This window comes from Lissotriton vulgaris, chromosome 6 (genome assembly GCF_964263255.1).
Source record: "Lissotriton vulgaris chromosome 6, aLisVul1.2, whole genome shotgun sequence".
NCBI classification, from domain to species: Eukaryota; Metazoa; Chordata; class Amphibia; order Caudata; family Salamandridae; genus Lissotriton; species Lissotriton vulgaris.
The window spans coordinates 167,384,673-167,399,173 of record NC_141694.1 but is presented as its reverse complement, the minus strand read 5'-3'; the positions used below and the strand labels follow the sequence as shown (position 1 = coordinate 167,399,173).

Below are 14,501 nucleotides of genomic sequence, written 5' to 3'. Positions count from 1 at the left end.
TGAATGGAAATCTGTAACTCACGCATCTTTCCATGCGGATAGTCAGAAATGTCTGTGAATCCTAGAAATTCATATATCTGCACACGCGCGTAGCTGTAAGTGTGAGTGTGCATGTTTATAAATTTCTTTGAGAAACAGACTCGTTATTATAATTCTAAGGAGTTAAGCAACTTAGTGTCACAGTGATTTAGATGACACTTTATAGATGGTTCTAGTTTCATAATGCAATAAAATCTTTATAGCGTGAGTTACTTAGGAAAGTAATGTGGTGGCTTGTAAAATTCTATTAACAACCCATGTATCTGTTATCATTTTCACATTACCGATTCTCCATTGTGCTATTGGTTCCTTAAATAGACCCATATTTTGGAGTAATGCCACAAATATAATATTTGGACGATGTCCTATCACCTTTAGTATTTCACGAAATAGCTAATGTATGACAATGTGCTCTTATTACACAATATAGATATTTAGTGTAATGAAAGCTATTTTTATTTGTGTAAGACGAATTAATATAACATGTATTCTGCCCATAGCTTATATTCATATTTGAATATTTTGCTAATATGTGTCCATGTGCAATGTCCTTGGCTATCAGTTTACTTCAAGGGCCAAGAAAGGGAACACAACACATCTAAATCAATCCAGACAATCTCAGCCATATAAGATACATGCACAATTATTAATATTTCACCATTTCATATACATGCAATTTATGATCACAGCTGAGAAATGTAATTCTTTAATTATAACATTAATATCTATACTGAGAAATATGAATGAATGAGCTTGTTTGATATGGTTGATTTCTGCTATAATGTCTATTAATAATACATACAAAACATGAAAGCTGGTAATCGTCTACATTTTGGCTAATTCATAAATCTATTTTATGTTTGCAATGGGTTTTGAAACCTTAAAGATTGGTGCTTATGAACTACATGCAAGTCACAAAGGTTAAAAGCTTAAAATGCACCTGTGACTGGCATGTGTACATTGTGCAGAATTTGCACAACCTACATATACACAATCTGCTTGTCGATGTAAAAGCTTGGTTGGAAAAATGGATGGGATATCAAAAATCAGTTTATTTTCAAATGCAAATTTCAGATGGCCAAACTAAGGCAATATAAATGAGGACTGCAGCCACAGAGAAGCAGTGATCACGAAGAAGGAGAACATGGTTTGTTCCTGATTGCACTAGTCTTGGTTAATTCGAAACTGCATAAACTTAAATCACTATAATTTTGGGTAATTAAAGATTTGTTCAGCTTCTTGAGTAGTGTGAGCTCCTGATATACACAGTGTGTGTTAGAGAGGGGAAAACTCTGTTCTTGTTTCAAGACAATAAGAGAAAAGGCAGATCAGACCTGTGTTTATATTATTTTTTTTGTCACCCCTTCGAGTGAGAGACGGCTTCTTCAGAGCACTATAGATTTTCAGGTATTACAGTGAATCACTGTGAGGCGTGTAACTGCTCACAGGGTAGGGCACAATTTATGTGGCACAGGTGCTGCATGGGTAGGCAGACACACATAGAGGATTTCAGATTTTTTTTGTTTAATGATTTACTAACCTGGCGGCCATACATTCTGGTTAGCTGTGTGGTCTATGTATTCTGTAATTGACCTGGGATGTAGCAGTAGAGGGGTGAGTGATATAATTCACTGAAAAAATACAAAGGTTAAAGTAACGTTATTGTTAGGTAAAAATGTCAGCGACACTAACATTTTGAACTGAAAAAAACACCAAATTCCCCAGTTATAGTTAGTATAGCTAACTTAAACTTGTGAACCGGCCATGCACTGCTTATGACCTTACATACTACACTACTCATGACTTATTCTATGACATAATTTATGACATCACGGTTGACATCTCAAATGACATTATTGAAGACATCACCGATGACCTCATCCAATGAGTGTGTTAGTTTGTTTTATAGTTTACATAGTAGCGGGTAACTAACATATCACTATTCTACCTAATTTTGTACCGCCTGTGTCCAGCTAATCGGTATAAGTGTTTACAAAATGCATGTGCTCCTTGTGAACCATAGCTGTGTAGAGGTATTGAACACATTATAAATCTGTGTATTGAAGAGTAACTCTATGTGCAGGTGACAGTTGGCGTGTTCTTTTTGTTCCACACAAATTTTTTGATACTGCAGAAAACATTTCCAGCAGGCCAAAGATTCTACGGACTACATACAAAGTATTGTAAGCAGCCTTTAGTTATTGGACAGAATCGTCTGAGCATGACAATTTCTACTTAAGATAGAAGACTTTGTGCACCAGATACTTACCTATGTATATGTGCTTGTACTGCTTCAGAAGATGGGATATCTGTAAGGTTTCACCACACTATGACGGCTGCAGATAGTGTGATATTTAGCACCTTTAGACCATGATTATTTTAAGTGAATAGTCACTCCTTTGACAAGTTGTGATTAGAGCGTACACTGTTCTTAGTAGATAATTTTTAATACTATGTGGTGTATTTCTCATAGGAGTTTCACTGCCTGCAAACAGTGTGGTACAGAGTAAACTCTGTCCATAGAGTAGGCGGTGTTAACAGTACCCGCTTTTCTGCTCATATCCACTTAATTTCTCAATGTACATTCAGTGACTGTCAGGGATTTGAAATCCGTAAAGACTGTCCATAGTAGGGCATTAGTTATGTAACAGGGCTTCAGTATCTGGAGAAACGTAATTTTCCCTGAACATTTGTACACAGTGTGAACACTGTGTGCAGGGGAGGTTACACTTTCATCTGTGGTTCACAGTCAATATAAACTCGGCTACCCATGAAGTCTAGGTATAGGGTCAATGCTGCAGTAAACACAATCTTGCTTTACCTATGGACGTTGTATGTATGATAGCAGTAATGATGCTTCATGTTATTCTGAGGTATTTTGCACTTTTTTTCATAGCTTTAATACTATACAACAATGTGTACAAAAGAAGCTTGGATGAAGGCATCAGCGATGTCATCAATGAAGTCATTTGAGATTTCATCAGTGATGTCATAAATGATGTCATAGAATATGTCATGACTGATATAATATGTGAGGTCATAAGCAGTGCATGGTAGGGCACAAGTAATGTTGTCACTGACATACTCACCTAACTATAATGTTACTTTAACCGTTGTGTTTTTCATTGAATTTCTAAGTATTTTAAAAAACAAAAATAACTCTTTTTATCACACCTAGCTATAACCTGGGTTTTTCAGTGCTTTTCTAAGTTGTTTTTAACGAAAAGTAAAATGTTATTACCATGCGTAAAACCGACGCCCGCCATGCACAGCCTTCAGCTGTGTATGGTGTTGACCACGGGGCCTTAGGTTTTTTAAAGGAGAGAGCGGCCCCCAAAATTATCAGCCCTTGCTTGCCAAAAAAACACAGCTGTGATGCTTTGCCACCTTCATCCACAAGGTTTTAAACAAAAACAAAAAACTTCAATCTGCCCAGAGAGGGCCTGCGCACCTGTGGACAAAAAAAGAAAGCAACTTGAACTTTTGGGAGCTCCCCTCTCACAATGAAACTTAAAATTTGACTCAAGAGTTTGAATCCTCTGGGAAACCAAGAAATGCGTATCTAAAAGGCTTGCCAATTTTCCTGGATACCTGCAATGGATGTAGCAATGACTGTACTTTGCTCTTAGTATTGTTTGTTCATGAAATCTATTGATATTAGATTATGAAAATAAGAATGATCATATTTTGTATTTGTAACAGCAAGAGTATTATTTTAGAAATAGGTATTAAAAGCCTTGAATTAGTATGTGGTGCCCTGTTGGTAGGTTTGCAACTTAGACGCTTCTTATTGAGACATTTCATGAGATACTATAGTGAATATATAGAATTTTAGATGGGTTACAGTGATTTACAGGGATGTTTTTCATTAAGGGGTTCGGGGTCACATCAACTAGACAATGAGAGTGAAACTTGAGTTGTCTATGGTATTACTCAAGACCCTAAGGTGAAAAACATCCCTAAAATTCACTTTTTCCCCCTCTATAATTGTATGCTAGAAAAGGCCCCAATTATCATCTGCCCTCGCTTTCAACTACTGCACAGGGGTAGAGGAGTAAGGGGGAATCATACCCAATATGGCCTCTCTTCTGTGTCCAAAATGTGTTTTTTTTTTAAACGGACCTTCTGCCACCCACCCCCGCCACTCCCTGTGACCTCCACAAGCTCTGCTTCCTGGTTTCCAGTGCTACTCTCACAGCCTTTTACATAGCCCAGCCAGAGCAGGCTGGAAGGCCCTTCTGATGTAGCAACAGTGGATAACAGCATTTGTTAACAACAGCTCCTACTTTCACAGCCATGATTTACTGGATTTGTATCTGGTTATTCACACTAGTAGCTCTGTACCAGAGCCATACATAACAAAACAATCTGTCATTAGTATACAGCAAATATTCCAGAAATTATTTGCAAAGTGAAAATGTTTATGAGACTTTTTGAAAGTATGTACCTCACCAAGGTCTTTGTGCTTCATGCTGGCATGTGAACGTCCAGCTATAAACATTGGGATCTACTTAAAGAGAAGGAATGACAGCATTGATGGAATGCTATCAAAGTTATCCTGTTTTAACTATGTTCATGTTTGGTGTTGCTTTAAAACAGCACAGCACACTTCAGTAAATGAGAGATGTTTCCTTTTAATATATTTTTTACCCTATTAATTGCAAATATTTGCAAATCTGAAATCAGGACTTTTTCCCGATGTGAAGAGGTTTATTTGTCACACACATAATGTGTTCATTTGTGAATACAGGATTCAGAGTGATTTGGTTTGGAAAAAATAAAGATGATAACTTAGGTCCCTATCAAGTGAATGAATCTTTCTCGCAAAAAGAGGTATCGCTGAAATGGAGATGAGGGGTATTACATAACTGACCTGTTCAATTGCTCACATGGGTAAACCACCACCTACAGAAATCTGTTTTTCCCCTAATCCAAATAATTTCAAGACTAAAAATAGTAACTATCTTGAAAAGGCCAAAAATTTGGAAAAATTGGAACCGCTTGAAGAAATGTGACAGATATTGTATTGCCCTGAAAGAGGCCAAGACTCAATCAGTGGTTGTTGAATTTGGCCTTTTCTGCATGGTTATCCCCAAACATGTTGCCTTCATCCTCCTACTTCTACAGGACCTGTAAATTAAATGCTACCAGTGGACCTACAGCACTGACTGTGCCACCCACTTAAGTAGCCCTTTAAACATGTCTCAGACCTGCCACTGCATAGTCTGTGTGTGCAGTTTACACGCCGCCATTTTGACTTGGCAAAATAAATCTTTTTTCAGGCCCAAACCTTCCCTTTCTATACATAGATCACCCCTAAAGCAGGCCCTGGACAGCCTAGAGGGTGGTGTGCAGCGTACTAAAAAGGTAGGACATGCACTTTTAAGTTTTACATATCCTGGTAATGACTGGAAGACCTATTGCTCACATAGGATAACATTTGAGTTACCTTATTACATTATATAGGAGTAAATCCTAAATGGGAAGAGCTGATTAGTTCATGTTTGGTGTCTCTGTAATCACAATTTAAAATCCTAACATGCTAAAGTCTCATTTTAAATTGGAATTCTGAAAATGCCACTTGTAGAAAGTGCCTGTGGAAGTTTCTCTCCACTTCAAAGGCACAACTATGTATAAGAGAAGGACCTCAGACACCATCACGTCAGTACACTTCTGGACCTGTGGATACTCTGACAGGAAGAAGGACTGATGTGCTTCTATGAGGACTGCTGGACTGCTGCTCCAAGGGAACTGCTGCCCTGCTGTGCTGACCTGCTGCATGCTGCCCTTTGCCCAGGGAAGGAGAACTGGACCTGCAACAACATCTTGAAACCATTACCCCAGAGTCATTCAAAGGCTAGTCTGCTGGCCTCCTGATCTGAGCTTCAGGGATATAAAGAACTAACCAATAGCTCATGGATCCATCTGCAGCGAGCTCTTGACCCCCATTGATGCCTTTTAGGCCCAGGACCCTTGGTGTGGCTCTTGAAATCAAGCTTTTGGGCTCTTTGAGAAAAGGCAAATTTGCACTGGAAAAGCACACCCCTTACCAAAAATCAGCACTAGCCTGTCTTGTAGCACAGCAGACTCGATAGCCTGTGGGGACCGCCAACGCAAATCTGCAGCCTGCCCGTCAACAACACCTGGCCTGCTCTTGATGCTGCACCGACTGCGACACTCTCCTTGCTCCTTGTGTCTCTCTCCAATGTGAACGGGACTCTTGGAAAAAACTTGAGAAGGAAAACTTCAGCGGGACTAATTTGGGACTGCATCCAACTCGCTCTCCATCAAGGTTAGCTTAAACTTTTGACTTTGACCTGGTCCAGTGCCATCAAATAGCTGCTTACTGCATTTAGGTGCTATATTGCATTGTATTCTTTACATTTCATAATTCCTATTCTACTGATTGGATTTTTGTTGTTTGGTCTTGTTTTATTATAAATTAATGTCTATTTTTCGAAACAGGTGTGCTATCGCTTTGTGTGGTGGTTTCACTGTTTCAAGTGTTGCTTAGATACTTTACACATTGCCTCTAAGTTAAGCCTGACTGCTCTGTGCCATGCTAACAAGGAGTTGAGCACAGGTTAATTTGGGGTTTGCTTGTGCCTCACCCTGACTAGGATTGTGGTTGCTGCTTGGCCAGGGCTCACACCCCAGTCAACCAATAACCCAATTTCTAACAATGGTGAAACATCATATTCACATTTTACCGCTGCTGTCCTAAATATTTGGGAATTAGTGAGTAGTTATTTGTTGACCTTTTTCACCTGCGCTAGTTGTGTATAATAATGATTGTTGAGTCTTACAACTGTCATTCTGGACTGTGAACAATAGGTAGAAATCTAGAGCTTTAAGTTATTTATGAATTATGTAATGTGTTAACTACTAAACGCCAATATGTTTATTGATAAGTTTTGTATAGTTTTGAAAGAGTGATTTTTTTAAAATTATTGTATTAGCAAATATTGCATTTAGTATTTTTCATTCAATAGAAAATAGTGAAGTAATGAGAGTGTCTAATGATTGACAGCATTCACAAATAAAACAAGACAGTCCTTTAATGGTATAGAAAGACAAATCGAGAACAGACGCACGCTGTTGTATATCGTCTATCATTTTTGTTGGCTTCTTGGCTTAACTGTAACTAAACAATCATTGAGGTGTACTGTGTTGTTATATAGAGCATGCCTGGATTACCAGTGCATACCTGCCTTTAATCATGAAGCCTCCTTTGAGAGTGCAGTCTTTGCAATTTGCTATGTTACTGTTTGATCATGCACTATGACCTCTAGCGGGAAATCAAACAATTTATAGAACGACCAGTAATGCTGCTTGTTTTTTCCATGCTTATGTTTGCCAAATTTAAACAGTAAATATGCATGGGGGAAATTATTTGTGTTGATTTTCCTTTTTCCAGTGGATCCCATTTACAATTTCTGAATGTTAATAATGAGGTGAGCCACGAAATGTGGCTTCTGATACTAGTGGGCGCTCATTCCCAAATGTACCCATTCTTGGTGGGGGAAAGAAGGAAGCCATAAATACATTGTGAATAATGGAAGGAGTGCTGCTTTTAATACTGACAGGGTCCTAATATGGTCAACTCTTCAGATGCACTCTACAGTGGCCACACTAGGGGCTCCCTCTGCATTCCTAACAAACTTCTAAAATGAATATATTTTGGAGGAATTCGTTTTGGACACCTTCAGTAAAGCTGGGTGAACAAAAGGTGCATCATTTTCATCTTAACATTTCAGTTTTACTCCACCACAAAAAAAACTGTTTTTGGAATGTGCAAATTAAAACAGAAACTCACACTAGGGTTCTGGTACAAAGCTGATTAATGATGTGGTTTGTAGCAAGTATTATTAATTTCCTTTATTCCATTTTTCAATGGGCAACCCTTCACACCTGGTGAATTTATAGGGTTCAGTAGCTCTATTTCACAATTCTGACTAAGGCGCTATGAGACTCTAGCTTAAGAGCTTAAGGGTGGCTGATGTGCCACACTGGTGATATTCGAAAACACAGAAGTGAAATCTACTTTCCACACAATAAAGAGAAATCTATAAGATGGCACAGGGCACTCATCTTCGGCCCAAGTTTTGATACTGGGTGCCCAAAACTGGGGTACCTGCAGTGTTCGATCCTAGTTGGGTTAAACTACTGTGTGTAACTTTGGATTCGCGCCCCTGAATGACACTCACTTAATCGTGTGCCCAAAAACACAGAATCTAGGTGGGATTGGCCTTATTCATTGAAACTAAAAATATATATAATTGGCTCGCCCCAGCAGAAGAGATTCAGAAAAGTACTGGAAAGTATCCTGTTCCAATCGGCCATCTTTGGAGATTGGCCGTAAGCCTCGGCCTGTGGCACAGAGGGGTCCTGGACACCGCAGCCACAGTGACCTGCACCCTTTTAACAGTACTTAGTCGTGTCCGTACTGTACTGAACAAGGATCACTGTTGCCAATGGATCAAATAGCACTGTGTAATGACAGCTGAACAGAAAAGAGTGTTTGAAGAGGGCTGACTAAAAGCCCCCGTATGTATGTACCGTACATATGGATGTATTTTTATTATCAATGTTCTGGAAAAGATGAGAATGGCGTCGAGGCTAAACCTGTCTGTATGCCAGTTCTAAAAATGGGATGGTCTTTGTGATGAAAAGAGGATCATAGAAATAAAGTGGCCTGTGTCAGATTACAGGGGCACATTAAAGTACCCAAGATGTGCCCATGTGGACACTTGTTAGGCTGACAAACACTTCCGGTCTGCAAAGAGGTGACCCGGAAGTGACATTAGCTTCTGGAATGTAAAAGGGTGTCCATGGCAGGTCTGCGCCCTACACCCGTTCCAGGAAACATTGTTGGAGTGTGCGATGTGTAAATGCAACATGCTAACTATTTTTGGTGCTCAGCAGTTCACTGTGAGACGCTATGGCTCAAGTTGCTTTTAGTCATGCATGATGTTTTTATCTTCACTTCCGTAATTCACAGGGTGGCTATCCCAGGCTCAAACTGAAGCGACATAACCACTAGACATTTCTATACATTTAATTTGTAAACTATTCGTTGGAGAATATTCATCCATGTGAGCGTTGTGCTAGTGTGTAATATGTTGGAGAAAAGCGTTACCTTAAAAGGACAGCAGCTCGGGTTCTTTATGTAGTGATTTGACAGGGAAAGCAGAAAAATTGGCTTCTCTCTCTAGTTATTTTTGCTTTTACATAAAATTCGGTGAAGTCTAGCAGACGAAGGCTTTTGAGACTTGTTTAACAATCCCAAATAGAGACAGAGACGGTCAGACGCTGATATGCTTGGATTAAGTTTGGTTATGGTTGGGTCAGGTGGACTGCATTTGTATCATTGCTCACTCATGGCAGGAAAGGTTTCCTACCACGCGCACCATTTTTCTCAGACCACGAAACATACCAGTAATTAGGGTAAAAAAAAAATATTGAAATCCCTGGTATTAACGAATGTTTGCATCACCAATTAAAAGTTATGCTGACTTTTTCATTAATAAATTCCACATATATATGAGGTTGACGTATCAAACCTGCATCTGACATTTAAAATTGCATAGCATATCTGAGATCTATGAGCGCATCTTTACAAACAAACGAGCAAAAAAAACTCGTGATATTCAATGAACCCCGGGTGTTACCTCCTACCTACCTACTATCGCTGCAGCAGAACAAATACCTGCTGATTTCTCACTCAAACTGATGTCTTAGTTCACCACCAAGATCACGCTGAGATGTTGGTGGGACTAACCTCCTTCAGTAGCATCTCATCAGCCAAAGTCACTAAACCAATAAAAAATGTGCAAACACCTTCAACCATCTATCAAATGCTGAGTGCTTGGTGGGGGGAAAAAGAATGGTCTGGAATGAAGTACAAGTGATTCCAGTGAACAAAATTAATGCAAGCATTCCTTCCATCACGTTGTTGTTTGTTGCAGTAGATACCCTAAGTGCAACAGGTATACGAAGACCCATGCAAACTGTGCCACAGGACTCAAGCTATACCTCACTGACGAGACCTAAGTAGTTCGAAACTGGCCTGGGTTGCTTGTGCTCCCATCCGGAGGGCCCTCCCCTGCCAGTGCAGGATGAGCTGTTCCTACTGCAGCAGGATCAAGACTGATTTCCGTGTGGTGGTCTCTGTTTAGAGTGTCAAAGTCGCCAGTGACTGAGAATAATTCAAGCATTCTTTCCATCACCTTGATATCTTGTAAGGAGCAGCTCCTGCAAAGAACAAACAGTGCCAATCATGACCACAAAGACATTATACCATCCCTACCTGAAAGCCACTTTGATCCAGCCTTAACCCATTGGCTGTGGGGCATATTCCCCTCCCGTGCTGAGGGGAGGAGGGGCGTGCACAGCGCCCCAGTGCTCATGACAAACTCAGCTCAGGTGAGCTCGTCATGACCACACCCGTTTAATTAGAACGGTCGCACAGCATGGGAATTTGCCCAGCGTGCGAGAGTTCTAACGGTCATGACGAGCTCAGCTCGTCATGAGCACATGAGAACCGTGGCTCATGACAAGCTGAGCTCGTCATGAGCGTGGGAGGGGTTAATCTGCACCAAATGCCCCCCACTGGCCCCATCCCACAGTATCCAAAATACTGAAAAAAGTGCATAGTAGCCTATTACCAACTAAAACCGACAATTTTTCACCCAAGACAGCCCCCAGTGACTAAAGCAATGTTCAATCTCAGACAACAAATTGAAAGAACCCCTCTCAACGTTTGTGATCATATTTTATTTTAGACATGTATAAGCATGTGCACCGCTTGTGCGCACCTACTAAATAATGCAAGTACTTTCTTTGCTGCGGTGGAGGAGGGAGCAAATGCAACACCGACAGCAAACAAATGAGATTGACATTAAACCCAACCAATGGTAAGCAATGGATGGTCTCTAAGCTCACTTTAAACTGACAATATTTTTTCGCAAAAATACAACTTATGCTGTCTGATAGGCGAGACTTAAAAACAGCAGTACACCACTGGATACCGCTTCCTTTCATCCAATCATAACTTACTGGAAAACCATGAGAATATGAGGCATTTCTAAATAGGCAGTCTAGCCTCTGGGCATCACCGCTGAGACAAATCACCTCTCTGTAAAAAATTTAAAAAAACAACAGAAACTACCTATTTTTGATAATTCCGCTGTGCCCACTCCATCACTCAACAAAACATCTTTATACGGTTTTAGGGAGCTGTACTATATAATTATTCTCCGTCATTAAAACATTCATTAATTCTTTCTTTCTTGAATAACAAACATAATTTAATGACTTGACGCCTACATAACATCTTTACATTAAATCGAATAACTTTATGTAAAAAGATTTTTTTAATTCGATCTTTTTGATTCTAGGCTCCACAATTCCTTACCACGGCAATTCTAGGCTCCACAGTTCACTTTTGCATACTCATTCCTCATACTGTTTCATGTACTGTCCCATCACTAATAAGATGTTTCATTTAAAGTTGTTTATATTTTTTGTTGGCTTATGATTTGATAAAGCCCTCTTGAGAACAATGGGAGCAGGAAGCAGAATCAAAGGAGGAAGTGGAGAGCGAGAGGGAAGAAAAGTCAGCGGGAAGTAATGAGCACAGGGGGAGTGGCCTGGAAATCACCAGAAGAGACATACACATTTTATTCCACTCTCAGAATTTTATTTCAGTCCTTTGAAATTGCTTAGGTTCTATTTTAATTAAAGTCAGCTGTAAAAACATAAAACCGATACAGAAACAGGGAGGGAGATGGTCCAGAATGGCAATACACATACTGTCAAATAGGGTTTAATGGTTCTTTCTGTTGCCCCTGCTAGTGTGCTTACAGTCAATGATGTAATAAAACTTGAGGGGGGCCCTTTCAAGGCCCCATGATCCGGAACCAGTCAGGATTTCTCAGGCAAGGGGCATGCTGCCCATCTACAGTGCTGTAGGGGCCCCCTGGAGCTCGGGCCCCTGCACCGGGGAAGGGGGTGCAGGGGCTAATATTACGCCACTGCCTACAGTTTGAGTAATCCAGTGATTTGTAACCCTGCAAGGGGAAATACTGCTTCAGGAAAGGGCAGAAGACCTCAGTTAGAATTCCATGCATTCATAATGACGATTGTTGGCCTAAGCTGTTAAGTGTACTGTCATTTTTAAAGGAAAAAGTCTAAATAAAGCTCCTGGGTTGTTTACATGCAGTGGAATTATGCAATAATGTGTAAATCTACTTCCTCCAAAATGTGTTCACACTTGTGTATTAATAGTTACTAGTATGCTTCCCGCTCCTCTGGCCACCATCCAAGCTAGAGCAATTTTGTTACAAACAGTGATATATGAAACATGCTTGCTTTTGTGTAATTACATGAACGTTTTGCAAAATCACACAAAATTACCCGTAAATATGTCAAATGCAAAACTGCCATTTAGGGCTGTATTTAGTGCTAAATATGCACTCGCATTGAGTACGCAAAAAAAACAAATATCCGCGTAGCAGCTCGCGCTCTGTTGCCTACTATGTGCCCAAATGTTTGCCATATTTTTATTGCTACCGACATATTTGCGGTCATTTTTTATCACAATTGGCTCATAATTAAACCATATGGCATAATAGCGTAATTTTTCGATTTTCGTGTTACAAATGCAACGTTAAATTATCAAAATTACACTGATTACATTTGCATACCTCAAATTTCACCCAGGACTAATTTTAAAGGCAAAGGCATTTTGCAGTAATGAAGGATTACTGAAGTATTTCTTTATGTACTTGTATGTGCCTTTGTGAATTACCTGAAAAGCATAAAAATTGGGCCGAAACAGGTCAGGGAACATTCAGATACAAATGGTACAAACTGAAAGGACTGTGGTTTCTTTGCACTTTTAATAGTAGGGAATTGTATACTTCAGGGGGGGGATTCACAAAGGCATATAAAAGTACATGAAAGAGTTCTCCATTAGTACTACTTCCCATACTCTTAAATGCTTTTGTGAATTAGCACCATGATGTTTCTTTGCCATTGAGCTGTTTTTGTTACTCTAGAAATACCAATAGACATATACACATGCACTAGAAGAGAGGGAGAAACTAGTCAGTGCAAGTAAGTCCTATGCTCGCTATGGTAAAGGCAGGGACACTGAAATTATGTGATTCTGCAGCCACGTCTTTTTACTCATAATTATGGATTTGCCACATAATCCATCATTTGCTGCATAATTTGCAGATTTTAACCAAAAAAATATTGTTTCTATTTCTAATGGATCAAAAGTAACAAAAAAAATTGCAACGTGTGCATGCACTGTGGAAGGCCCGTCTCAAAGGTTAACTGGTCATCTTTCAGTTGTTTTTTTCTGAATTTGGTTGTTAAACTGGTACTAATGAGGTGAAATGTTTTGCTCAGTAGTACCATGTGTAAAAATAACCAAATAATAAAGTAACACTATCAAAAAATGGGCTGCATTATGCTGCTTAATTTGCCTTTTCTTGTCGCATAATTTAGTCAACTCTGCTGCATAATTCCAGTGGCCCTGGGTATAGGTTATGGCCTCAAATTGCTGAAGTGTTACCCACTTGCGGTGACGTTTCATAAACATTTGCAAGTTCAACTGCTGCAGGTAACACTTCCGGAACAGGCAGCTGCCACTGCCTGCCTCCTGAACCACACATGCTTCCTCCTCCCAGGTAGTTTCTTGCGCCGAATTATTGTGCTGCGTCAGGTCACGTCTAGGGATCCAACCGAGTTCTTGACGAGAACCAGCGCTAATGTATGCGCGCGGATCTGTAAACACGGGGAGCAGAGAGGGCTCGCGCCGGGGCGCCGCCATGCTCCATTTCATCGCCATTTCCGGCTGTCGCTACACGGCGCCTCACTCCTCCGCGCGCGGGGGCAGGGGCCGCATAATTACGAACAAATCAAGCGGGCAGCGATGGAGGCCACTGGGCTGAGCTAATATGTAATGGAGAGGGAGGCAAGAAGGCACGCCCCTCTTGTAAACTCCGCTGGGCATGCCAAGTGACCCTTTACCCTTGGCATGCACTGTATGCAGTGCGGGTAGCTCGGTTGTTTGACTTTTAATGACCTGCTGTGGCTGTGCATGCCCCCTTTCACATATTTGTTGAGTATCAGGAATTTCTAAAGACACGACAACTGCACACGGCTTTGTGGCTGTCTAGCTAGGTCTCCACTCAGGTATTAGTAAAACAAACACTATTATGTATAGGGCCCAACATATTTTTAGGAGCCAGTGCTGCCGATTGCCAAATACCAAGGCTGTTACTTTTGAATGTGCTTCATGCCCCTTTTCTCTGTCACCTGTCTCTTTCTCACTCTTGCATGTTCATTTACACTCCTGCTTTGTCACTTTGTCTACGTTTCATTTTTCCCCCTAATCCTTGTTGACAAAAAAAATACTGATGCCCACCAATTGCAGCCACTGTCTGCAC

General features: G+C 40.3%; 1 protein-coding gene across 4 annotated transcripts in view; it reads left to right on the top strand.

Moving 5' to 3' along the window:
• Positions 1–14,501, top strand: part of TFAP2B (transcription factor AP-2 beta) — a 92,477-nt gene that overhangs the window by 42,502 nt on the left and 35,474 nt on the right. The window lies entirely within an intron of this gene.